Source organism: Leptinotarsa decemlineata, unplaced genomic scaffold (assembly GCF_025532065.1).
Source record: "Leptinotarsa decemlineata unplaced genomic scaffold, Ldec_3_MD MMD2_tig00001019_RagTag_RagTag, whole genome shotgun sequence".
Lineage (NCBI taxonomy): Eukaryota > Metazoa > Arthropoda > Insecta > Coleoptera > Chrysomelidae > Leptinotarsa > Leptinotarsa decemlineata.
In genome coordinates, this window is record NW_027412557.1 from 1,583,076 (window position 1) to 1,610,717 (window position 27,642).

Below are 27,642 nucleotides of genomic sequence, written 5' to 3' on the forward strand. Positions count from 1 at the left end.
AAATTTAACCCATAAATGTTCACAGGGTTTATTGGATAATTCAACAACTATATTTAATAGCTGACATTTAGATAGAACGTACAAGGTCCTTCCGGTAGTACATGGCGTTCTCAATGTCCTACCACCATCAACTAGATTTAAGAGGCTCATTCGTCCTTCTGGCAGGCCGGCAAGTGCTACCATTCGATTCCTCATGAAATTTTTAACTAGCGAAAAAGTTAAAAATGTTAATTTTTACTCGTTTTTTTTTAATTTGACCTTTTCTTACTATTCTTGGGTATCTCAACTCAATTTCGAGCGTAAAAACCATGTTTTGAGGTAATTATAAGCTTCGCCTACATTTAAAAGCTGATAGGCTAGAAAAACCGTGAAAAATAGTGGGGGTAGGCTTTTGAACGGTAGCTCTACCTTCAGTACAAGCTAAGATGTCTGCAACTGAACACCGCGTCTTTATGTACGCCTATTTTGACACCTATTTTGACCCTCCCGATTCGGGAAACTCTTGGAGCAGAGGAAAATTTGGTGAAGAATTTGCATCACAACAGTGTTAAGGCTCTGTGGTTTCGAAAGAGGAAAGTTTATACGGGTGAAATGGGACGTAGACGGCACCGTATCAAAAATAAAAAGCGGCGACGTTTAAAAGACCACCAGTACTTCATCTTTGATGAACATTGACGGTAAGTTTGAAAATTTTCTATCTACTTCATATCTTTATATCTTTTACTTTTTATCTTTAAAAACAGAGCACGTGAAGAGAAACGTGTGTTATTAATCACACGTTGAAAGGTAAGACCTCGTTAATCCTCAGCTTGCACAAGTTTCGACTTCTGAGGGTTGTCGTTCGTAGGGGTGTGACAACTGGTTAACGGAAAAACTTTGGTAGTCAACTTTTACAATCGTTCTTATGTTGCAGAAATGATACAAACCAACAAACGGTTATCTAATTTGAAACCACTCCGCGAGTCAAAAAGAAAAAAAACTGTGGAAAAACGTGAAACACAGGTTGCTGACAAGGACAGCAGCAGTTCTCCATCAAGCTCTTTGGAATCCAGCGAAGTTGAAGATGAGACTGATATGAAGATAGTGGAAGCACAATCATTGAAAACAACGTGACGGCTCATGAAACAAACATAATTAATTTATTTTAAATAAAAATGTGTTTTTTTTCGTGTTTTAAGTGTGAGGTTTATTTGTAAACATTTTTTTCGTTTGTAAGACTAGTATAAAATCAAAATATATTCCTGTTAAAATTGTAAGACTGATTATTTTGAATAAATTATAAAATGTTTTTTTGTCGTTGATATTTCTTTATGCATTCCTAAAATCCCAATAATAATAAATGAGTCTAAGAAGTCCTACCTAGTACCCAGCGTACTGCCGGAACGACAATGAAATTGAAAAGTCGACTCGACTTTTCAATTTCATGCTGACAGAACATGAAAAATTTCAACACCGATGTACAAAAGTACTTCCGGCAGGACCTACCAGCAGGACACGGGCGTGTACGTTCTATCGTTCTATCATTCTCTGTTTAAAAAACAACAAACAACAATATCCCATGATATTGTTGTAATTGGTATAAAAAAGTGGAAAACCTTGCATCATCACCTATCAAGATTGAAAATTTTATGAATTTATCCAAAGATGATGAACTAGCCCAAGCTGATGAAGAACCAGAAGATCACCCACTTAATTAAATTGTTATTTTCAGCTACTCATTTTTAATTATTCTTCTTTAGTTGTTTCAGGGATTTCAAATCATTTTATACAGTGTCACCGATAAAATCCGCATCAAATGGGAAACTTTTTTATTTATCGTTTTATGTGAAATTTGATTTTGGCAGTAGATTTTGCTTAGGAAATGATGTCAAATGGCGTCTACAAAATAGGTCACGTGATTTCCTTAACCTGTCAAAATTGACATTTAAAAAAAGAAACATCGAAAAATGACATTATTCTTCAAAATATCCAAAAATATCAAGGGATAAAAACATTTTCTTTTGTAATTTTATACCCACACACCAAGTTTCAAACCCATAATAAGTATTTTATATTTTCACTATTTTTCCGCATTCCTGCTTTTTCTACTTATCAAAATTTAAGCACACCTGTACTTAATCATTTATTTTAACTAAACTCGTCACCGAATTTCTTTTTTTGTAATATAATAATATTTTAAGAGCCTCTTTGATGTTAAAAACAAATTTTGAAAAATAAAAGTTGTCAAACTTGATGCAAAGTTCATCTAGTTTCAACGAGGCTTTCAAAACTATACAGTACTTGAGTTTTTTAATGAGCAAATGGCCTCACAATATGAATTAGAACAAAACGGAACATTAGGAAACATCATTTCGTGATTCTTGAAGCCCATTCAATAAAAGAAAAAAACTCATAGTATTTACATTTACCTACTCCGCTAACAACATTAATTTATAAAACTGGGTAGGCTGTGAAAAAATATGAAACTACATAATGTTTTAGAAAACGTCACCGTCACTGAATAAATTAATGCCCGTTAGTTCAATGTAATGTATGAAAATTGAAATAATATGTTATCTATTGAAATTGTGCTAATTTGTGGTGAAAACACATTGCATCGACAAGTGGCTGATATTTTTAACGCAAGGATTTTAAAAAAAATTAAACTGACTGGTTCAGTTGAAAATACTTTTAAAAAACGTCATAATCCATCACGCAATAATGATGAGGTTCAGTTGGCTGTCTGCCTGGATGTTATCGAACAGGGAAAATCAAGTATTACCAATATTGTAGATAGAACTGGCGTTAAAAGAGAAAGCGTAAGAGCAATTTTACATAAAAATAAATTCAAACCCTACAAACCCAAATTTATAAATACCTTAAAGGAAAGAGATTTCGATGTTCGACTAGATTTCTCTTTCTGGTACCAAGGAGAAGTAGAATTAAACAGAAAATTTCCTTATAAAACCCTATGGACCGACGAAGCTACCTTCACATCGAACGGCGTAGTCAGTTCCCAGAATTGTAGGTGGAAAATTGTGAGGAAAATCCTCATTTTGTGATAGAATGTCGGGACCAATATTCATTTAAAACAAATGTGTGGTGCGGTGTTTTAAATAATCAGGTAATGGGACCATTCTTTTTTAGACACAATTTAACTTCTCAGGATTATTTGCAATTTCTAAATACTGAGATCAGTGATATAGTGGACAATATGCCGGTTGAAATAAGACACAGTCTGTAGTATCAATGGGGCTCCTATTCATAGTTCAAGACAAGTCAAAGAGAAACTATTAGAAATGTTTAGGGGCAAAGTTATTGGGCGAAATATGGAGCAAATATGGAGCAAATATGGCCGCCTAGGTCGCCAGATTCAACCCCACTAGATTTTTTCTTGTGGGGTTACTTAAAACAAATCGTTTATAAACAAAGACCTTTTCGTGACGTGAATCACCTAGAAACTGTTATTAGAAACTCTATTTTAAACATAAACCCTGTGAGTATCAGCAACTCAATAAAAGATGTATCAAGAAGGACAATTATCTGCATAGAACGCGATGGAAGACATACAGAAATGTAGTGTATTTAATGTCGTGAGTCTTTTTTTCGTGTTTTTTTGCTATTAGGTATAGGTACATGTTTATTTTCAGTTCCTTTTAATTAAGATTAAATTCCACTGTATTTTTTGTTAAAAAACAATAAACACTCTAAGATATTGTTTCCTAATGTTCCGTTTTGTTCTAATTCATATTGTGAGGCCATTTGCTCATTAATAAACTCAAGTACTGTATAGTTTGGAAAGCCCCGTTGAAACTAGATGATTTTTGCATCAAGTTTGACAACTTTTATTTTTCAAAATTTGTTTTTAACATCAAAGAGGCTCTTAAAATATTATTATATTACAAAAAAAAATTCGGTGACGAGTTTAGTTAAAATGAATGATTTAGTACAGGTGTGCTTAAATTTTGATAAGTAGAAAAAGCAGGAATGCGGAAAAATAGTGAAAATATAAAATACTTATTATGGGTTTGAAACTTGGTGTGTGAGTATAAAATTACAAAAGAAAATGTTTTTATCCCTTGATATTTTTGGATATTTTGAAGAGTAATGTCATTTTTCGATGTTTCTTTTTTTAAATGTCAATTTTGACAGGTTAAGGAAATCACATGACCTATTTTGTAGACGCCATTTGACATCATTTCTTAAGCAAAATCTACTGCCAAAATCAAATTTCACATAAAACGATAAATAAAAAAGTTTCCCATTTGATGCGGACTTTATCGGTGACACTGTAAAGTAGACAATGGAAGTCCGAACTAGAGAAATTCATCGTGAAACATTGTCAATCACCTTCAAACAAAGAAATTTATATGCATCTGCCTGGAGGATACAATGTTCATGGAAAAATCTGCAAGTTGAGAAAAGCTATCTATGGACTCAAACAAGCCCCACAGCAATGGTTCAGACGGCTCACTGAATTCCTCAAACAAGAAGGGCTGAAACAGCTATTGACTGATCAATGTGTCTTCAAATCTAATTCAGGATATGTTCATTGAACCAAAGAATTACTTGGGTATCCAAAGTAGCCAAAGAGAAGATGGAATATTCATCAATCAAGAACAATATTATCAAGAAGTTATTGCAAAGTATAATTTGGATGGATACACAAAGAAGAAAAACACTCCTATAGCACATCAAGACTACACCCATGAGGAAACGAAGAATAATGAATCAAGCTTCCCATACCAATCTGCAGTCGGAAGTATGATTTATGTATCATGCAAAACCTGTCCTGATATTGCATTCGCAGTAAATTTTGAAAGCAGATCTACCAAGAATTCTAAAAGAATCCTCAAATGTCAAAAGAATCATCAGGTATCTGAAAGGAACCAAAACATGATATACTGCATTCCAACAAAAATAAAAAAAGATACACTCTGGAGGTTTATTGCAACTCAAGCCATGGAGGAGACAAAAAGGATGAAAAAACTACCACTGGTTATCTGATGAAATATGAAAATGGACCAATTGGTTGGTGCTCACGAAAGCAATCCCTTGTCATCTACTGAAGCTAAATATGTAAAATCCGTCCTTGAAGAATTGCTCGAACACAAGATCAATGTTGTTCTCCATGTAGACAAAACAAAATGATCAAGGCCAATCAGCTTACAAGAAAATGCATTTATATAGATCTAAATTATCATTTTATAAAATACGAATTTAAGAAAGGATGGTTTAAGATCACTTATTGCCCTACAGATCGAAATGTAGCTGATATCCTAACAAAACCTCTTGAAACTGTTAAATTTGCCTTTCTCAGGGAACAGCTGATGTGTTCTTGAAACTGTACTCCCATGTGCCTTATAAAACTGTACTCTTATGTGCTATTTACTCTTTTTTGCATTCATTATTTAATATGTTGCATGGTCAATGCTATATATTCTATCAGTATTGTATGTCTAATCATTTCTTATTTTCAGGGAGTCTTAATTGCTTATTTGTAATGTTTTCTATGTTGAATGTTTATTCGTTCATATATTTTCTGTTGAGGGAGTGTGTTGAAAGTTAAACAGTGTCTACCGTTTCAAAACAACATCAAATATAAGTTGTGTCCTATAAGGTTGTCATACTGAGATGTCATATGCTTGTCATTACTACTGTCATTATCTTTATCTTTTGTCAATAATAGAAAGCAATGCCAATAAAACTCTATCAGTTATTCCTATAAGTAAAAGAAAAGGAGTCATGCTCTACCTCATCCAATATCTCAAGAAATCTATTTGCTCAAGCCAGAATCAATCAATATTCAAACAAGGATGACCACCGACAGATCGATTTTGAAAGATTGGCTCTTCGTCAAAACCGGGTGGGTCCGTTCAGACTGAATGAACCGTATGAGTATACCGAACAAACAAAATTCCTGCCAGTCGTTGCTGAGACTTCGAGATATAATCTTCGTTCTTCGTTCACACATACCACTGATGATGTCTGCCGTAATAGCAGCCGATACGTTTGGTACTACAGGTCATATTCGACCACGGATTACCAGCTCGGATTTTGTGCTCTCAAATCATGACTCCGACTGAGAAAACCTATGTTCTTATAAAATTATTTTTATTACTGCATCCATCCACAAAAAAAAATTAACCCAACCTCTCACTAAATTGTCTTTTATTCTGGTTGAGCTGTTCTTACCACATTTTAGAGGCATCAGGCTACATTTTTTTTTACTTATAGTTCTCAGATAAAACTAGTTTCACATAAAAAACTGCGTATCATTAAAATAAAAAATGAGATATATATTCACACATACTATGAACACCTTGTATAATTTTCACTCATTTGTCTCAGGGTATTGTTTGAACCACTGTTGCTGTTAATCGTCATGAATAAAAGATATGGCGAAATGTAATGAGGTTTTTATTCGCCTTGATGTATTCATACACAAAAAGTTAATTTCTATTTCCGTCTGAAACGATTCGGTACATTCTTGAATGTCCACTAAATAATGTACACATGTTTCTCTAGAGAATACATTTCATTTATTCGGGAATGCCTTCATTTTTCCGAAGTAGACCTAAGAGAATTACTTGATAGAGATTAAAAGAGATTGGATACTCTGATATTCCAAATAGAATCCGTTTTTTGCTTCATTTTTTACTTTTCTCATTTATATTGAATGGGTTACATCGATAGGATTATTTTTACAACTCATTTCCTCTTTTTAATGAAGGTGACAAATTTTGTATATATTGAAATAGCGAAGTTCAATTAAAAATCCAAATATATGTATATATGAATATATAGACAGGTTTTTTCAGCCTATTGGGCATCGTCAGTGCCGGAAAGGCGGTCCTCGATTGAAGACAAAATGTGACGAAATCCATCTTGATTTGTGTCAGGTTGAAAATCTCTTCCCGTACCCTTTTAACTGTCTTTCGCCATGGGGGCGAGTGGTTCAAATCTCAAGGTGTTGTTTTTGCTAACGACATAGAGGTCAATGACATCTATGCCGCTCTGGCCTTGTGTACCCCTTCCTGACTGGGGTGTTGATGAACAAACTGTTCATTTTAACAGACGTCGTGGGGCCTTCACTCAACTGAGCGACGGGGCCTTCTGAATCGAGTGGAGTCGTCTATAGTGTAATCTACAGCTTCCCTAACTAATGGGTTATCATGAGTTTCCGCTGACTCGAAAACTCTCTGAGTCCTCAACTGAATGGACTGCTGTATGGTTAACAGCTTCAAGTCTCTGCGGATGGCTTCATTCCGCACGAACCATGGAGCATTCACCAGCATCCTAATGATTTTGTTTTGCAATCTCTCCAGAATGGAGAGATTTGTCGGAGCGGTTTGTCCCCAAACGCCTGAAGCATACATGATGACAGGCTTGAACATCGTGTTGTATAATAAAATCTTGTTCTTAAGATTCAGCTTTGATTTACGATTTATCAGAGGATAGAGCTTGGCTGTCCTCATTTGCAACCTGCCTTTGATGTAATCAATGTGATTTGCCCAGGTGAGTCGGCGATCCACCCAAAGACCTAGGTTTTTGACTCGCGTTTGCCATTTGATCTCCCTGCCTGAGATCGTGACTCTTGTGTCTGGAGAAACGTTTCGCCTCCCCAAATCTATCGCTTGAGTTTTATCTGGGTTCACCCGAATCTTCCACTGTAGGTACCAGCGTTCGAGGTCGTCCAATGCGCGTTGCATGTAGACGACCGCCAACCCCTGTCCCATGGAAGAAGCGAGGAGAGCCGTATCATCGGCGTATAGGGAAGTCTTCACGTGATCGAACCTCGGAAGGTCGCTCACGTAAAGGCTGTATAGTAGTGGAGACAGCACAGCTTCTTGAGGCACTCCAGCTTGGATTTCTCTGACCGGAGACAGGGTTCCTTCAACTCGGACCTGAAATGATCTGCCTTTCAGGAAGGACCTAATCCACCGGATCAGGCCCCGAGGCAGGTCGAAATCGAGCATTTTATGAAGTAAGCCTTCGTGCCATACACGGTCGAAGGCTTTTGAAATATCCAGGAGGACTAGATGGACAGTCTTCCTGTTATTCAGCTCTGAGATGGCATTTTCGACCAGTCTCAAGGCCTGCAGCTCGGTGGAGTGTGCCCTCCTGAAACCGAATTGTTCGTCAGGCAGAACATTTCGGTCTTCAACTTCTTCAGTTAGCCTTTGCAGCACAACACGTTCAGCCAGCTTAGCCGCTGAGCAAAGCAGACTAATCGGTCGGTGATTCTGGGGAAACAACGGGTTCTGGCCCTGTTTCGGAATCATGACAACTACGGCATGCTTCCATCTTCGAGGGAAGTATCTGAGGGCGATTGAGCTATTTATTATATCTAATAAGTATCTGATAAAGTTCTCCGGGAGCTGCTTCAACAACCTATTGTTGATTGATTCAATTCCCGGAGCCTTTTTTGGTTTGGAGGCTCTGATATACCCCCTCAGTTCTTCCTCCGAAGCTGGACGGATCACATCGTCGTCATTCTCCCTGAGGATACGCTGAACTCGTTGTTCCAGCCGGATATCACGGTCAATATCATCGTCCGGATCAACGTTAAGTTGGAACTGATTTTCCATTGTATCTGCAAAGGCCAGCGCCTTCTCGGCGGGGGAGTAGCAGATACCGCGCTGTCCGTGAAGAGGGGAGGGGGCGGTTTTCCTCTTCTCGAGCCTGCGGGTGACTCGCCATAGCTCATCATCCCTAGGTTCAAGAGATTCCAAACACTCACTCCACCTCTCGTTTCTGTAATCAATGATGGCCCGTTTGACTTCGTTGGCCATCCTGTTAGCAGCAGTCCCCAGGATAGAGGGTCCGCTGGTAAACTCGTCTGAGTCTGTTCCTCTCTCGGATAAGGTTCTTTATCCTAGGAGGAAACTCATTATAGTTTCGCAGAGGACACTCCGTCCTGGTTGTGGCTGCGCTGAAAGCGTTGTTCACAGACAGTTCGAAATCTGCCACTGCCGCGTCGAGACCGTTGCGAGTTTGAAGTGCCTCGCGGTCTGTAGGTGTCTCCACTAGATGAGCCTTGAAGGCTTCCCAATCCGTGGATGATCTCACGCGATATTCCTGAGGAGGGGGATCATCACCCAGCATCAGGATGACTGGATTATGATCTGAGTCTAATTCCGACAAAGTGTACACTTCGCAGGACATGGAGACGTTCCTGAGTAGTGCGATATCAAGCACGTCAGGTCTGTTATCCCCACGGTAGAACGTAGGCTCATCTGGTCCCATCACTCGATACTCATGCCTGTCAGCATGCGCATGGAGCGCTCGGCCGTTCGTATTGGTGATTCTGCTCCACAGATTGTGCTTGGCGTTGAAGTCACCAGCAGCAATTGTGGGGGTATCTGTCGACAACAGCAGTTCATCCAGTGATTCTGGGAGTAGACGATTCCTCGGAGGGTTGTAAGCTGAGATTAGTCTATGACGACCTCTTCTCAGTTGGAGTTCAACGCCCACGGCTTCCGTGCCGTGTAACAGATCCGAGTTAATGCCGAATTGCACGTGAGGAAGATTGCGTTTGACAAAAATGCCAACTCCTCCTCCAGCACGTCCAACTCGTTCTCTATGGTAGAAACGGTAGTTTGGGATACCAAAAGGCTCATTGTGCAGGTGGGTTTCCTGCACAAGTGCGACATCGATGTTGTGTTCTGTGAGAAAGTTTGTGAAATCAAGTTTTTTACTTGAGATGTTATTGGCATTCCAAAATACGACCTTAAGAGAGCTAGGCAATGTTGGTTGTCTAGCCATTAACAAGTTTCAGTTATCACGCTGGTGTTCACCGTAAACATTTTCTCGAGTGCGGGGAACTGAATGAAGAGTTTCTTCATCTGGTCCGGAGCGGAGCAGATGTCACTAACCTTCGACGGACTAGGATCTCTAGGTGCTGGGGTCGGCTTAGCGGAGGTGTTGCCGCTCTTAGCCGCTCCTGCGTAGCCCCGGGCGCGTGCCAGATGCTCCGGCAGGACGCCTCCCAGGTGTGGATGCTTTTTGGGGGGCATTTGCTGCCACATTGTTCCTCCTGCGAACCTTGGGGAACTCAGGACAACCTCGGTAGTTCGCGGTATGCACCCCCTTGCAGTTGTTGCACTTAGGGGGTTCTGCCCTAGGCTTTTTGCATTCACCTGAAAGGTGTCTGCCGGCGCACTTGACGCAGATGGGGATGGCCAAGCAGTTCCTCTGGCTATGTCCAAACCGCTGGCATCGGTGACACTGTCCGACCAGTGTCCTCTGATGTTGGGGCTCAACCTTGATCTTAACGTTGAGCAGTTCCCTTTCATCGTAAATGTTCTTCTGATTTTGGCTCACTTGAACCAAAACCAGAGGAAGCGGGCGGTTTCCACGCATCATACGGGACACTGAGGTTGGTTGGAAGCCTTTTTCCACCAAGGCGTCCTCGATGTCAGCAGTCTCCAGGTGTTCTGGGACTCCTCTGAAGACGGCTCTGAGTTGCCTGTCTTCAGGTAAGGTGTATGTGTGGTGGGGGATCTTTTCCCTCACCAGGAGTTTGGATATGTTCCTGTAGTCCTCTATCGTCGAAGGCTGGACCTTGATGCCGTCGGCCAGGTTCACAGCTTTCGTGTAGCTCACCTTGTGGAAGGTGGCTAGCTTGATGAATTGAACCCACTTGTCCTTCTGGCGAACGACAATTGGGGGAACGCGGGTTTTCTTAGCGCTTTGGGGCGCTCCAGAACGCGGCGGGGTTGAGGGATATTGTCCGAATCGTTGAGATTTTCAACCTGCTTACTCGGGCCACCCTGTATGGTGGCGAGAGATATCTCGGATCTATTTTCGAAATCGTCGACCGACATTTCCATCTCTCCGTCGATGGAGGATTCAGTGGTCGATATTTCCGACTCTGAGGCGCTGTTTTTTGCTTCTTTACGAAGCTTGGTTTTCTTCGTTAGCCTTTTCGGCTTTGCTCCGGTGTTTTCTGCAACACTAGGAGGAGCCGGCTTTGGAGGAAGAGAAGGAAACTCCTCCGGTAGACGTCGCTTTTTTTGTGCCGGTTCTTGCGGCTTCGTCTGAACCTTGTCTACTTTGGTTTGCGTAGAGAAGGTAGTGATCGCAGTAGCACCTTCGAGGGAGGTGTTCTGTGGCGGGCGCTCGAGAAGCTCTCTGACCCCTGGTGGGGGGACAGAGGGCGTCCGGGCTACCGCCCAAGGGCTGCCTCTTAACAGCTCTGTTGGACTCAGGCCCAGGCGGTCAAGTAATAAACCCATAAAGGTAATTACTTCACCCCTGTCCCTGGCCATCAGGCTGTCAAGTAGTTCCTCCATACTGATACGACTCGACAAAGTATTGAAAACTTCCAGTAGCTGATGAGCACCAGGAGAGAATCGGAAATGAAATATTCAAGCGTACTCACCAGAAACGTTTTCGCTTGCTCAAAACAACACAACGCACCAAACTACACCGAGCCAGAAACACAGACAAAATGTGAATAACCAAGAAAAGTACTTGATAAAAATAACTGCGTAAACGCAAGCGAGATATAAGTGAAACCACCTATTGGTGTGACACCACTTATGTCTCGGTGGCTCTTAAATTGAAATCAATGTGGGAATGATCTGAATAGTACTTTTCTGTTTATCTTTTGATTTTCTTGAAATTATTTTCCAGCAGCTTGACTGCATTAACCTTTCTCGCTTTCATATCATTTCTAGAAACATGTGGATTCGTTTTCCGATGGCATGGCAGGTTAGCTTCCCACATTTTTGCTAATGCAGTTGTCGGTTGATTGGTAAAATATCTACACTAACATAAAAACTTGGCAAGTTGACTTGGGTGTCACACCAATAGGTGGTTCCACTTGTCATGCTTGCGTTAACGCAGTTATTTTTATTGAGTAGTTTTCTTGGTAATTCATATTTTGTCTTCAATCGAGGACCGCCTATCCGGTACTGACGATGCCCAATAGGCTGACACAGCTGTCTACTGGTGGCGTTATAATCTGTTTTAAAAATCAGTTTTTCCGTTAATCAGCTGTCGCCCCCATACGAACGACAACTCTCAGAAGTTGAGAAACTTGTGCGAGCTAAGGACTAACGAGGTCTTACCTTTTAACGTGTGATTCCTAACACGGCTGCAGAATCATTCCAGCTTTAACCAGATGAATTCTATCGAGAAAAGTAGCTGGTCGAGGCAGGAATCGAACCCATGACCTTCCGATCGTGAGTCGAGCGCACTACCACCGCGGCCAATTCCAATTATAATAATAATAATAATTGTGCTGTAAAGGTTGTAATAGAAACATACTATTCGGAATTTGGACTTCTATTGTCTTGTGAAAATAAATGAATGTAGAAAAAAACAAGAATAATTCGACTGAAGTTTTCGAATGAGTTAGTGTGAAAGTAAAGATAAAAAGTCAAATGTCGATAATAACCAACAATGAGAAGAAAATTAAAAGTGGCATTTCGATACACAGTGGTTCTGACTGAGATGATGACTCATTATTCCTGTCATTTCCCTTCTTTTATTCGATTCGCGCCTAATTCAGGCTACTTCTGATATACCGGTTTCTCTTCGAAGGTTTTATTCTTAATCCGGACCTTTCGGTTTCGACCAATGTAGGACTTGCTGCATTCATATGGTATCCGGTGAAAACAGTTCTCGTAGTAATTGTTATGACTACCGACTTGGCTTTTCTGATGCCTTGAATTTCGTGGAACTTCTACCGATCGTGTGTTTGTACATAGTTTATATACAAAGGTTCGTTTTTGATCTAGGTTCCAATTTTGTAATATAGTCAGTTGACTGCCCTTCTTATAACACGGTGAGTGAGAGTCGAGCCGGAGAAGGGGTCGTTGTAAAAAGACGAGAGTTGTTAAAAGGAATAGTAAGAGTGACTATATTGGTGTATTGGGTATTAAAAGTGTGTTTTACTTAGATTCTATCCCTATTAGAGTCCTGGGTATTAAGGAAACGATGAGAAAACATCACACATTTATAATGTTGTGAGATTGAATTCTTCATATCCTTTCAGTTAGTTGTATAATTAAAGGAACGTAAGGCATTGAGATTAAAAAGGCAATATTTTAGGAGAAGTAGAAAGTCAAAAACGTCTCCCTCCGAAAGTTGACAATGGTTCTAAGGGTTTCTCTCCCTTATTAGGCTGTTGACATCTTGATAAGTCCCTGTTAGTAATCAAGATTTAGCTATTTTGTAGATACCGAATATAAGGTCCTAACGATTTTCCTCTTAGTAGAGTAATGTTGTTAATGTGTTGTAGTAATCTGATGAGTTGAGGTTTTTGTGCGACACGACCATAAAATACCTTGAAATCTTCACGACAATGGGAGTCGAAACCTATTACATTCAAAAACATATTTGTTGCTATCTGTTCTACGAAATGATTTTTTTTATACAATTTCTCGTTCCAAAGGTTTTGACAGTTCTGCTACTAGACTGATTTTCCTTAACCATGGTGAATGAAAGTATTTGATAGTGAGTTAAAATCCGGTTGCTGAGGACCGAAATTTTAATTTTTTGGTTCGACTGAGTATTTGGTGTGCAACCTGTATGCCTTGCTCTAAGTCTGTATTACTGGTTGCACCGAACCAATCCTTTTGATCCATCGGCTTTCCGTGTTAGGAATCGAACGTTAAGAGGTATAATCAAAGTAACTGGTATTGTGTATATTTAAAGTGTCGGTGTTTTCAAAAGTCAAAAAACCAATACAGAGAAATAAAGCCGCTACCAACTAGTCCACGCGGACCGAAGAATAGACGTTTCGTATTGAATGATTTTTACTAACCGAGTTTCATGATTGGCTGAAGAGTCATAAAATTACATTTGAAGTCATGTTACGGTGACGAATAGAATGCGAGCCGTCGTGTTGTCAATATTCAGTTCAGGAACTGATCGCGATTTGAGTGTTGAAATTCGATATTGGTGCAGTTATAATTACTTGAAATTTTTGTTATCTGTTTAAAATGCGGCGTCCTTGGATAAGTACCTATAGTAATAACAAGTGTGATAACAACGCAGACTTTTTCTTGTTTAGTGATTCCAATAGCGATGGAATTATTGATTAGTGATTCCGATAGGGATACCAGTGAATGAGATTCAGATGCATTTGGATTCGGATGCAACGTATATAAGAATCTACATCTCAAGTTTGGTTGCGAGGGTAACAAACTATTACAAGCAGGTTTGACCGAAATTCCTTTCTCAACTGTACGTAAAATAGTCAAAAACAAACCTTATGAACGCAAGACGCGATGTGATACGGGATTGCCAAAACCTATAGATGTTCGTCTAATAAAATCATTGAAAAAAATAATACTTAAAACGAATAACTAAATATAGACAAGAACATAAGAACATGGAAGCTAATATTCTTGAGGAATGGTTTGAAAACACATTGATCTCAAATTTGGATGCGAATAGTGTAATAGTTCTTGACACCGGTTTCTATCATTGTGACAGCTCATCAAAATACCGAATAAAAATTCGAGGAAAGATGAAATACAAAGTTATTATTGATATCAATTTGTATTTTGAAGATTACTATACCAAAAACCAACTACTCGAAGTTTTACAGACAAAAACATTTGAAAAAGTGTATGCCCTTGAGACTATTGCTGAAAAATATGGACACACTTTACTGAGACTTCCCCCCTATTTTTGTGTTTTCAATCCCATTGAGTTGATTTGGAGAAATCATTAAGCGTAAAAATGATTTTCAAATTAAAAAAAAATAAAAAAAATTAGTTGCATTATGCAATATATATATATATATATATATATATATATATATATATATATATATATATATATATATATATATATATGTATATATATATATATATATATATATATATATATATATATATATATATATATATAAAATATTGTTCAAATTTGACAAATTTTTAGCGGAGCCTACTAATAAATCAACGATACTTACCTATATTTTTTTACACTACCAGGAAGTAAAGATTTCGACGAACAGAAAGCCCATCGACTTTTTTAAAAAGCAGATATGTTGACACGTGAATTTATATATATTCATATATATATATATATATATATATATATATATATATATATATATATATATATATAAATTTATATATATATATATATATAAATTTATATATATATATATATATATGACAATTTGTGATTACATAAAAATCGCCATATGAAAATACCTCCAGATTGTATTCATCTAGATTAGTCGGTAGGTCTTCTTTTTGAAAAGGTCAGTCTCGTTTGTCTAAAGTTTACCAAAAATCCTTACTTTCTCTATTTATCTGCAACACATATTTCAGTTAACGTAATCTGGAAGTTTTCAATCTATTTTTCTGTTAACTGTCTGTCGCCCGCTTACGAACGTTAACCCCCAAAATTCTAAACTATGCAAGCTAAGGATTACCGAGATCTTACTTTTTAACGTGCGATTTCTAGCACGGGCTGGTTGATACGCAGTGGCAATCGATCATCTGACCATCGGGCTCAAACCATTACATAGAGGTCGGATGAATGAGTAGACCGAAACGGTCACGTTAATCAACCAACTACCGTCTTGAGACTCATTTGAATTTTTTTGAATGCTGTTTGACGTGTTTTGAACGCTTTTAGATGTTTCTAGAATACTTTCTAACGTTCCTAGAATGTTTCTAGACATATCGTGAACGCTTCTCGATAATTTTTAAATAACTCTCAGTGAATTTTCGTAAACCAGAGATAAACTCGTTTGAAATGAGTACCCACATTAGCCTGTTGCATGACTTATAACAGAAATAGATTATGATGCCCTTTTGGATTCAGAAAATGATCAGTTATTTTTCCTGGCATACAGACGATTCCAATCATACCACTTTCAACGAAATCGGACGACCAAAAATAGACACCGAAAGGATTTTTACGGATTCGAAATCTGTTTGACATAAGGATTCACAATATATCATTAATTTTACTCTAGGATGATTTTGTCCATAAATGCTTATTTTTGTATATATATGTTACGAGCATTTTGATAAGTCCGGGCACTATTGATAATGGCCGGTCTGTATTCATAATGCCCGACTCAGTTGGGCAATGTGATTAAAACAGCATGATTAATCACTTTTCCTAACCATTATGAATAATGCCCACCATCTTGGGCAAAGTAATTAAATAGGTGAACTGGAGTGTTTTTTTTATCAAATGAAAAAAAGTTACAAAATTTTCATGAAAATAAAAAATAAACTATTGAACACACTAGTTAAAAAATAAATAGTTAAAAATGTAATAACATCAGAGGTTACCTACTTTTATTTTGATAAAAAAGTTATTGAGTTTAGAATTATTTATTCTTGCAAGATGAGCTTTTGTGATATTTGGAATTGCAGTCACCACTACAGTTACAATGCTGGAAGCCTTGTCCATCAAAATGAGAGTCTCTTCGAGTACATTCTCGAAGAGTAATATCAACTTTTGGAACATCGGCGATCGTAATCAAATTTTCATTACACACAGTACTCATTTCTGGAATATAGTTGGTTTAAAATACCGTGTTTAATTCCAAGTTTGTAAAGTTTTTCTTTTTCGACAGATATAATAATAGCAATTATATTACGACTATCCGTCTTGTCTCGGTCTAAATCTGGTATCCTATTGCATTTCTGCAATAGGAAATTTTGCATTTGAATGCGCCAACATTTTTTCGGCTTTCTTATCAAGTGATTCTTTAGCAGCGTTACGAGCCTTCCGAATTCCGTTTGATTTTGCGTTGAGTAAAGATGCAGCCTTTTTATTATCACAATTTTCCTTTTCATTGATCATATTGGCAGAAAACTGTTGATCAGCTGCTCGCGGGTTTTCTATTATGTCCACACTCACAGAAGGATGCTGATTTTCTGGTAGACTATCGGCAGAATGTTGTTCCAGTTCAGAAGGCTGTTGATCGTCTGGTCGAGGGTTTTCATTTATTATGTCCACAGTAGGTTGCTGATTTTCTGGTTGAATATCGTCAGATTGTTGTTCAAGTTTGGAACGGGATTTAGGTTCAATCGTAACGGAAATAGAACCAGTAACAGCGGCTGAGTTCGTTAACCCGTCAAATGATGGCAAAACTGATATTAAACCTACCTTGAGATTGGCTATGACGAGGTTTGCCGTGTACCAATTCATCACATTGCCCGGCTACAAGTAGAGAATTATTCATACTGCCCGGTCCAAGTGATAAATTCAAGTTACCTCAAACACATACTTATTACATGGACCACGAGCCGTCGGGCATTATTGATAATGGCCGGTCAAAGTGATAAATTAATCACTTTGTCCATCGCTTATTAATAATGCCCAGTTAATCACGTTGCCCGTAACATATATATAACTTAAATATATGTTGAAAGTTGAAAATCGAATTTTCTCGTAAAATTTTTTCTTTAGTTCATCTGAATTTTTCGGAAGTTGATATTGATTGGTTTAAAAAAAGACAGATGACAAGTGACATCTATATGCAAAAATTGAATTACGCCTCTCATATGAATTTGAAAGTTCTCCCTGCGGAAGCGCCTTATTACATAAAATGACAATCTCATCTTCTTATATCTCTACTGAGGCCGTCATCCAAAATTAATTTTGCAGTGTTAATTGCATATTAAAGACTTTCTGTTTACTGGGATCTCATAAAAATTCTTCATCCGCTGAATTATTATTATTATTACCGAGTGCTCGAAAGATAGTGTCCCACGATTTTAATGCCAGAACCCTGTGAATTTATCTACTATCCGTTATTGTGGAATTTAATTAGTCATATTTTGTATTCAAGATTCATCTTCAATATCTAAATTATTAATCACGAAATTGTCTCCTACTCTCGCTTTTAAAGTTTCGAATATTTTGAAATGGGTAGTGCATTACAGTAATTTATGTTTTCTTCACATCGATGTTTCTTGGTGTTACCAAAGACTACAGAATACTATAACTTTGGTGTTACGAACTTTCATTGTCTCAAAAGGTATATTGTATTTATCAGAAAAAAAAAAATTAGTTGAAAGAAGAAATATCGGAAATTGGAAAAATGAAACAATAACTATATAATTAAAAAATGTGAAAATGTTTATTTGTGAATGATATATTCAAGTACCATTTCATTATGAGATTTTCACTGAACAGTTTACAATAACGCAACACGTGTTTCACTATAGAATAGTAATATGGGGTGTTGAAATCTCACATTGAAGTGTTACTTGAATACGTTATGGATTTTACCAAGTATTGGCCAATTTAATCACATATTGTAATTAATGTAAACGATTAAAATAAAAAGATGGAAATGAAATAATGGAAATGAATTATGGAAATATGAAAAATAAAAAAAATCTTGAAAAAATAATTCAAACTAAACTAATTCACTTAATTTTGATTGTTATTTTCCATAATTCTCCACCCGAAGACTACTATGGATACTAACAATAACGTCGTTTGGAACCTTTTTTCTCGTATCAACTTCATACTAGTTATGAGTTACATTTTTAGTGATAATAGATTATGGACCCATTTTTTTTCGGAAAGAAAATATACTGACTCATTATAATTGAATTGACGCATCATTTAGAATGGGGTTAGTATGATTAGTGATATTTTCTCGGAATCATCAATATAAACAAAATATTAAAGAGCACAGGAAAAATAATGGTTATTCAATATGTCCTCCCGGTGCCCCGATGTAACATTAAATCGTCTAGAAGAATATTCGACCGTTGCTGGAAAGGCATACTTCCCCTCGAATTCAACCTGCAGCAGCAAAGATACAGTTTAGGAGCGCTGTTCTTGTCTTGGTCCGCTACCATTACTCAGTTAGAATCTACATACCGGTTTCAGACAATAGTGGTTGATTTATGGGAAACATTTTAATTCGCGACATAATGTCTCTTTGATTTGTGACGATGCGATCGAAAACATTATCAGCAACAACATAAATCAAGTCGGTTGTCCGAGGAATTTTTAAAAGAAACGCGAATCATAAATAGAAAAAGTCGACTAGACTGGACTATTTGAAGCCATAAACGAATGAAAATATAAACTTCGTTTTCTTCTTCCATTGTTTCACTTTTTTCCTTCATTCTCGTTTAGATGAAAATTATACGAGAGTGAAATGATGCCGTTATAAATATGTCATAAATGGTGATTTTATTTTGTGATTTATCTTATTATTTACTCGTTTATTTTTGTAGTGCGAATATCCATGGTCGATTGCAGAATGGAATTTATGACACATTATTACCATATTTGTGGATTTATACCTCTTAAAAATAAAGGAATGTCAATGGTCTAAATAGTTCATCTCTGTAATTGAAAAATAAATAGTTGATTGAAGTATTATGCTTTTTCAGGCAGACCAAATTATGAGTCCATTTAGACATATATCGTCAAAAACTGTTTTGCATCCAGAAATACAATTGGCAGTTTCCAAAAGTACGTCACTACAAAAATATTGCGATTATGCAAATAGTAAATCGAAAAAACCACAAGTTCATTTATTATAAAAATTGGCACAAGAAGAACAACCAAATAGAGAAAATCAATAAGCTGTGATGAATGAAGAACGTCCTAATTCAAAGGAATAAAATGAACACTGATTCTGGATAACATTTAAAGAAACAGCCTCCATAATTATTAACAGGGCATTCAATAACCAAACGTGGCGATTCAAAAAATGGAATAACAGTATTCTATTTTCAATATTGAATATTTATGCACCCGAACCGGATAAAATGTATTTGGAAGACAAAGTTTGTGGGTTCTCTTCAAATTCTGAAAATATCAACCACTCATACAAAATAAACGACGGTCAACAATTCCGAAAAACATATTTTATTATACAGTAACAAATAAGTGAATAAGTTGCAAAAATAGTGTATTCCTTTGAAATAAAGAATTGCCACGATTTTTATGGAAATAACACACGAAGAGCAGCGTTTATTTTTTAATGTAAGAAATCAAAGTCGCGATACAAGCTACAGGTATGTTCCTGATTCGGTGTGGAACTGATCTGGCGACAAAAAAAATTCCTCACAGGTGATAATTTCACTTGAGGTTTTGGGATTCAATATTTTTATGAGGATTATTTCAATAGAACATATTTTTGTGAAACCATGTCTCGAATATCAGTTTGTTTCAAACGTTTTGTCCGTTTTAATGTCATGTGTTTTTGTAACTCCATATTTCAATAAATATTTATTCAACTATGTGGAATTATATATTGATCGATTGATAATTTTGTACTATATTGAATGGTGTTATGTCGTTAAGCGATTTTTGGCAAATATTTCTCTACGAATTCAAATTGAATCAAAGCGCTGCCGATTTGGTAATGATAGTGTTAATGAACGCCGTTAGTTTGCGAAATTTCTTTCCAGAGATTTCAGCCTCGAAGATGAACCCCGATGTGGTCGACCTACTACGGTAATCCAGGATGACGATTTGAGGAACCTTGTGAAGACTGACCCATCACAAACATTGCGTGAGATGACGAAAGAAATGGGCGTCAGCTCCCATGCGGTTTTAAAAGGTTCAATACGAATCGGAAAGGTAAAAAACTCGAAAAGTCGGTGCCCCACGATTTGAACTAACAGAAATTGTCACGTTTCGATGTTAGTTCTTCGTTACGTTTGCACAACCAAAACGAGATCTTCTTTTGGATCGGATCTTCACGTGTGATGAAGAGTGGATCCTCTCCACAGAGGTTCTCAAACTTATTTTGTCTACCGCTCACTTTGAGAATTAATTATTTTCTAGCGTCCCCAATTTTTTTTACTTTACTACATCTTAAGAATCACAATCGCAGTCATTATTTCAATAATAAACTAATCTAATATAAAATATGAATTCATGATTTTTAACAAGTTTGTTAATATCAGGCTAGAATTTAAAAACAGCCGTAAGTGACCGCGTTCGGTAATTTGCAACCGACTTCTTTATTAGTTAGCAACGTTGCCACAGCACCAAATTCACATTCACACAAATACGATGATGGAAATGCTATCATAAGTCGTTGAACGATGGACCACAATCCACGGTACAATTGTAGGATTGGCTTTTATAGCCAAAATTCTTGGTATCCATTTTTGAGTTTTATTCTTATTTCCTCGTTCGTGATCATTTTTGAGTTTTATTCTTATTTCCTCGTTCGTGATCAGTTCTATGAGTTCTTCTTCCAGCTGGGGTGATCCTGCTGTGTTGACATTTGAAAAAGGATCCAACACCCAGTCCGGTATTTCCAATTTTAAAATGTCCTGGAATCGTTCTGCGAAACCACTGTAGAGGTTCTCCAAGTGTTGACAGTAAACAAGCAAGTCGTCGTTGTTGAAAGATACTGCTGATAAATTAGGGAAATTACGAAACTCACGTTTGCCGATATTACTCTTGCATAAGAGCAATTTGGCTACAAAAGCAGCAATGACATTTTTTGTTTTAACCAAATTCAAGTCGTCACTTTGAAGTTGGAGACTGACATAATTTATACAGGCCTGTCAAGTATACGCAATATAATTCTTTGAAGTTAAGACGTTGTCCTGCAATTCTTTGTCTTTGTTTTTCAAGAACTCTATTACAGAGTCAAATAGATTGTAAAATCTTGTAACCTCTTGATAAGGCACTTCTGTGTGAAATATCAATCGGTTGAAATCTTCATTAATAACAAAAAGCTGATTAAATAGTCTGTCATTTAAAGAGCTGTTTTGGATTTTATTGACTGCTTTGATGATATATTGCAGTGATTCTAAATTCTCTTGTTTTCGTAATATCGTTGAATGACATTACTGGCTGGATGGTGCGCGCGCTTTTATATGAGGCAGCAGGCGGGCCTAGTACTTTCAAAAATGTAGACTAGAAACTTCTAGCTTCGCATTAAAACTTACCGTTACACGAGGAAACGCGCGTGTAGCGTAAAGGAGCGGTAAAGTTTGTGTTGAAAGCAAAAAAACATTTTTAAATTATCCTTCGCCCCCCCATAAACCACTTCAACGCCCCACAATCTTCTCTGCTGCTCTACAACAAAGGAAGACGTTCAAGACAGTAGTTGGACACCGATGAGCCACCCAGGTACTTTCCAAAGGCAAAAACACACCAAAAAAAAGAACATGGTTACTGTATGGTGGCCATTGACTGGTGTGATTCACTATAACTTTCTGCAACCGGCCAAGCCATCACAGCAGAGTCTTTTGTGAGGTGAGGAAATCGACAAAATGTACTGGAAATTGGGTCAGCAGCAGGAACGACAACGCCCATCCGTTCGTTACACAAGTCACCGTCCGATAATTAAACGAATTGAGCTTTAGACTTCTGTCTCATCCCCCATATTCCCTATACCACTTGCCAACCGATTACCATATTTTCAAGGTCTTCGGTAACTTTCTCAGCGGTAGAACCTTCGCCAACCAGGACCAGACAGAAACGGCCTCCGTCGACTCCATCGAATACCGAGCACACGATTTTTATGCTGATGGAAATAATCGAGTTGTGTTACGTTGGCAAAAGTGCATTGCTTCAAATGGCGCTCAATAAGTATTCACTGAGATATTACAGTTTGAAGTAGACTCATAAAAATGGACATCAATTTTGAAACAACCTAATATTTGTTTCTGAAATGAATGTTCGTTTTTCATGATTGAAACGGAACTGTGACGTGAACCGGTGTAGGAGTGAGTAGGTTACTTTCACATACAGATTTACTACTTTATCAGCAGTGGAGTTGATTTTTTTTAGTTTTCAAGTCAGACAGTGTTTAAAGTGTCGAGATTACCGGATTTTTCTCAACATTTCTTTGGGAACATCTTAAATGCGTTGATATCGGTGATATTCAAAGAGGAATTACAACAGCATGCTGGTCAATTAATGTTTCATTCGAAAAAAGTTGACAAATAATCTGTACCTTCACATATTGAAGAAGACTACCGATTCAATGAAACTCCCTAATATCAAAATAGCTAGAAAGTCAACCTGGTGCAAAAAAGAATATTTTACATTTTCAGAAAGATTGTGATAACACTCATTATTTTCTTCCTGCCTGACAGATGATAATGAAAACCCTAGAATGAACTCATTTATAGGCTTATTTCGTTTGTTTTATTTCAAATCCGTTGTTTATAAAATACATGTTGACACTGATGACCTCGAAAAGGGAATTACAGCGATATGCTGGTTAATACCCAGTGAAATATTCAAAAATTTCAGGGTGGAGCTCGAAAAGTAAGTACGTCTTATGCGTCTTAGCGAATTGATTAATTTTTTGTAAAAGTAAATGAACCATCAAAGATAAAATTTTTATTACTCAAGGGTTTGGACGATACGTCTTGATCTTCTAACCTTTTCGCTTGAAGGAGAGTCAATATAATAATTTTGTTTGATTAGTCGATTGGAAACCATTTTCCTCAGTGCAATCAGTTTCACCAAATTTTTTGTTTAGGGAAATGGACTAATAGCTAAATTGTTTTTCTTGTTTTTTTTTCGAAATGTCTCTCGCCTATCTGTTTGTCTGCTTCTAAGCGTGAGTATGTTTATATCAATATTCCAGGTGGTTGCGGTTGAAGAAAAATCCCCAAATAGGAACCAAAAAGTACATCAATTCATCAGTCTCTGTTTTCAACTTTTTTCTAATACAAGTATAAGAGAAAAACCTCTCGATTAATTATCAATCAGGAACAAAAAAATATAATAATGATAAATACATTTCAATAATACAAAAGTGAAAATAATTTAAAATATAAACAAATGGAAATATTTCCTGACAAAACGCATTCTGCATCAGAGTTATTTTTTTAAAAATGAAATATGTTTATGGGTTAGAAAATAGTAATTTACGTAACAAGAAAGAGTAGACAAAATTCTAGGATGAGCTGTAGGCGAGTCCTGGAAGTCTGTGAGTCCAGAAAAACTGTTTTTAGACGTGTAGCGTACACTATGGGACACATTTCTTCATTGTATTTCTTTGTAAAAAATTGAACATTTCAATTGTTATTTGTATTAAATATTGAAATTCAAACAGGATTAGGTAGGTACTAACAAAAACATTCTAATTATTATTTATAATAATATCTATATGAAAATTATAGCAATTGCGGATATTGACGTGATTAAATTCGTCTGAAATGCTTGATATATTAAAATGCCCTTTGTTGAAGTCAGAACAAAGTGGTAAAGTTTCCGTTTCACATTGACCCTTTTCATCTAATAATTTGTGAATGGTCTTGTTGATTTTCATTTTGTTCATGATTGTTTATATATCCTCCAGCAACATTGGTAGACTTCCAGCCACCGTGTCTTTTCAAATTTGTAATGTTTCCATCATTATCAGCAAATAACGTCGCTGAAGTGCGACATACAAGAACGTTTTCAAATGAATAAAATTAACTGAAATAATTACCAATGTACACTATTGTACACCCTTATATACCTATACTACTACAGTCGGTAATAAGATGGTCCCTAATTACTTTATTACCTCAACTTTTTCACTAATTATGTGGGTAGGCTAATCAGAAAACTGGCGAGTAGACCAGGTCAATTTGATCATTTAGTAGGTAACATCCGTAGGTTACAGGCCATATCATTCGTCGCTGAAGTGCGACGAATGCTGGGGCCTGTGTAATTTTTAGGTTTGAGTAAATTTAAAAATGTTGCGATTATGATCTGAGATTTCCAAAACTGTGAATACCAACAGACTGAATCGAACATATTTTTTTGTAATTCACGAACGAATAATCAGTTATGCGTGAAGTATGGGATGGACGTAAAGATAAATATTACCTATACAACAGCATGTTTTCTTGCTCAATTGCAACAAAAGTTCTCTCAATATGTTTTTGGAATCTGGTATTTTAACAAGCATCATTTATTCCTTGTTGTTTATTAGATCAATTGACATTTTTGTTAGTTTTTCCCGTCTACACGCACCGTATAATCCAATAAATGTTTCTACCTAAAAATAAAGCAAATCAAGTTGACACTTTTATACCCTACAATCGTAATATTTTGTTAAAACTATCTTTAGCATAAGATATGTTCCATTATTTGCTCGCTGTTGAAGACTTCTGATTCCTTTACTCTATAACCAACATTCTTCCTTTCAAGAAATGCGATAATCTTTGGAAAAGTGGCTATGTTCACATTTTTCTTCACTGAATTGGTATTTTTCAACATAGACTACATGCTTCACAAAGTAGAGGATTTGGCGGTTTCATTTATTTGCGTCAAAATTATATCCTCTGGAATAGTTTCGCATTTCTACATTTACATCCATTTCCAGAACAAATCATGAATGTTTTCTTACCTGGACTTTTCAGGCAATAATTGGAGCAGCAGCTGCTGCATGGCCAATTTCACAAGGCATACTTTCAAAGTCACTATCACTGCCGCTTTCCATAGTTCATTGCGATAATTGCCAAAAAAAATCATACAAACTTTCAAAAACCAAAATGTCAACTAATTTCATGTCAAATGTCTGTTAGTCGTTATTTCTCTGCTATGTCAATGATCAACTGCATTTATGAAAAACCATACATACCAAGATTATCATTTATTTACATTGATAACAACGATGTGATTCTCGGACTAGTCCGGGAAGTACGTATTTTCCGAAAAAGGGCAGAAAGTATATCCACCGTGAACGGTGAATCAATCCCTTATATTTGATGTCTTCTAATTTTTTTAACTTCTCATCATCAACCCGCAGAAATCCATGGCAAATTCAAAATGCAGTTTTCAGCGAATATTTTTTACAAAACATGATTGTACTTTTACCTGTTACTTACTGAGGTTTCGACTTACTTTGTTTAAAATTGTCTAAACTAAGCTCAACTGCTGACACTGACGTAATTAGTAGGCTTAGCGCACTTTTTTGTACCTGTGTGGAGAAAATCAAATTTAATTTAAAACTGGATTATTTTTCCTATTATTGGAATGAATATGATCACAAACTCTACGTTAAATAACCAAGTAACAAATGAATACTCATTGAATATTCAAAAAATATATTTTGAACACTGATTTCTTTGAATTATGACATAACCTTGTTTATCATTGACATTCGTGAAATGAGTCTTCTGTCGATCCCTTAGATGGCCTCTTTGTAAGACAAGATGTCATCACATTTTTTCTTTGAATTATATTCACATCTTCAAAATATCAGTTTTGCATAGTGTTTAAAGTACTTTTGAATGATGCGTTAAAGTTTAGATCTCTTTCGAATCTTCTTTGAAATATTCTTTGATTATTTCAATGCATATTGAAATATACCGTTTCTAATGAGTATGTTGAAATAATATTTGAATCACTACTCTTTCAAAAGTTACTCAGAAATGCTTCAGAACTTATAATTTCATCAGTGTTTATAGATGAACATTCATAATATATTGATTGGATGAAAAATTAACATTCTGAATGTGTTACAGTTTAAATCTCTTTTGAATCTTCTTTTAACATTATTTGATTATTTCAATGCTTTTTGAAATATATCATTTCTAATGAATATGTTGAAACACTATTCGAATTGCTACTCTTTCAAAAGTTACTCACATATCAGTGTTGCTATCTCCATTTTGAAGGCCGTCGTAGTTTGGAACTGCGTCCTAATGTTTCGCCAGCACGAGTGGCTGGCTTCTTCAGAGGTTTATTCATCTTGATGATTCACCGATGACTCATCAAGAGTCATTCATCAAGATGAGTAAACCACTGAAGAAGCAGGCACTCGTGCTGGCGAAACGCTAGGATACAGTTCCAAACCACGACGACCTTCAAATTCGAATGAAGATTGTAACAATGAAAATCTCTGCCGTGAAAGTCTCAACCAATTTACTCAAAAATGCTTCAAATCTTATACTTGAATCAATGTTTATATATGAATATTCAAAATATAATGATTGAATGAAGAATGAACATTAAAACTAATAATATGAAGAGAAATGATTTGTTTGTTTGTACTAGATCAAACCAAAAACTACTGAACCATTTTGAACATTATTTCACCAATTGAAAGCTACATCATCAGCGAATAAAATGGACTGTATTTTGTTCAAAAAAAGCAAACCAAGGTATCACAAATTTGCCAATAAAAGTCAATTATGCGACTTGCTTTCCGGAAAAATTTACTAGTAGCATATATGACAATATTTTGTTGTGTTGTAGTGTCACATCATCATCCAAATAATAATGGTGATCTAACTTGAACAAAAGTAGGTTTATAATTTTCAATTTTAATTTTGAAATAGGCAAGTATGTATATACCTACGTAAAGAAAATACAATGTAAAAATGCTACTTTATTCTTTGAATTGATTCACTACTTAAAATAAACCTATCGCGATTATAACCTTTCTTTATCACACGTGTCGCAGTTCGTCAGATCACTTTAAATTATTTTCTCACGCAATAATTTTTATTTGGCGATAAGTGCTGAGATATTAATTTGAATTGTAATTCATTTTGCAAAAATCGTAAAAACTGTTGCCCTCCATATCTTTCAAATAATGATCCATTTATCATACCAGCCCATAAGTAAATACAAAACTGGCACTGAAAGCGATAGTTCTTAATTATTCGTGGGTTAGGTTACGTAAGGTCCAAAGTGAGTGGGTCTATTCGACCCTCCACCGCAACCTGCAAGGATTTATTGTGTCTCAAACTTATTCACACTCGACCAAATAAACCC

General features: G+C 36.5%; 1 long non-coding RNA gene across 1 annotated transcript; it reads right to left on the reverse strand.

Annotated features, from left to right (window-relative positions):
• Positions 1 to 23,377: 23,377 nt before the first annotated feature.
• LOC141482283 (uncharacterized) lies at positions 23,378 to 25,796 on the reverse strand. The gene is made up of 2 exons (XR_012465435.1): positions 24,745 to 25,796; positions 23,378 to 23,591 (listed from the first exon to the last, which is right to left on the reverse strand). It is a non-coding gene; the product is annotated as an uncharacterized lncRNA (long non-coding RNA).
• Between the last annotated feature and the right edge of the window lie 1,846 nt (positions 25,797 to 27,642).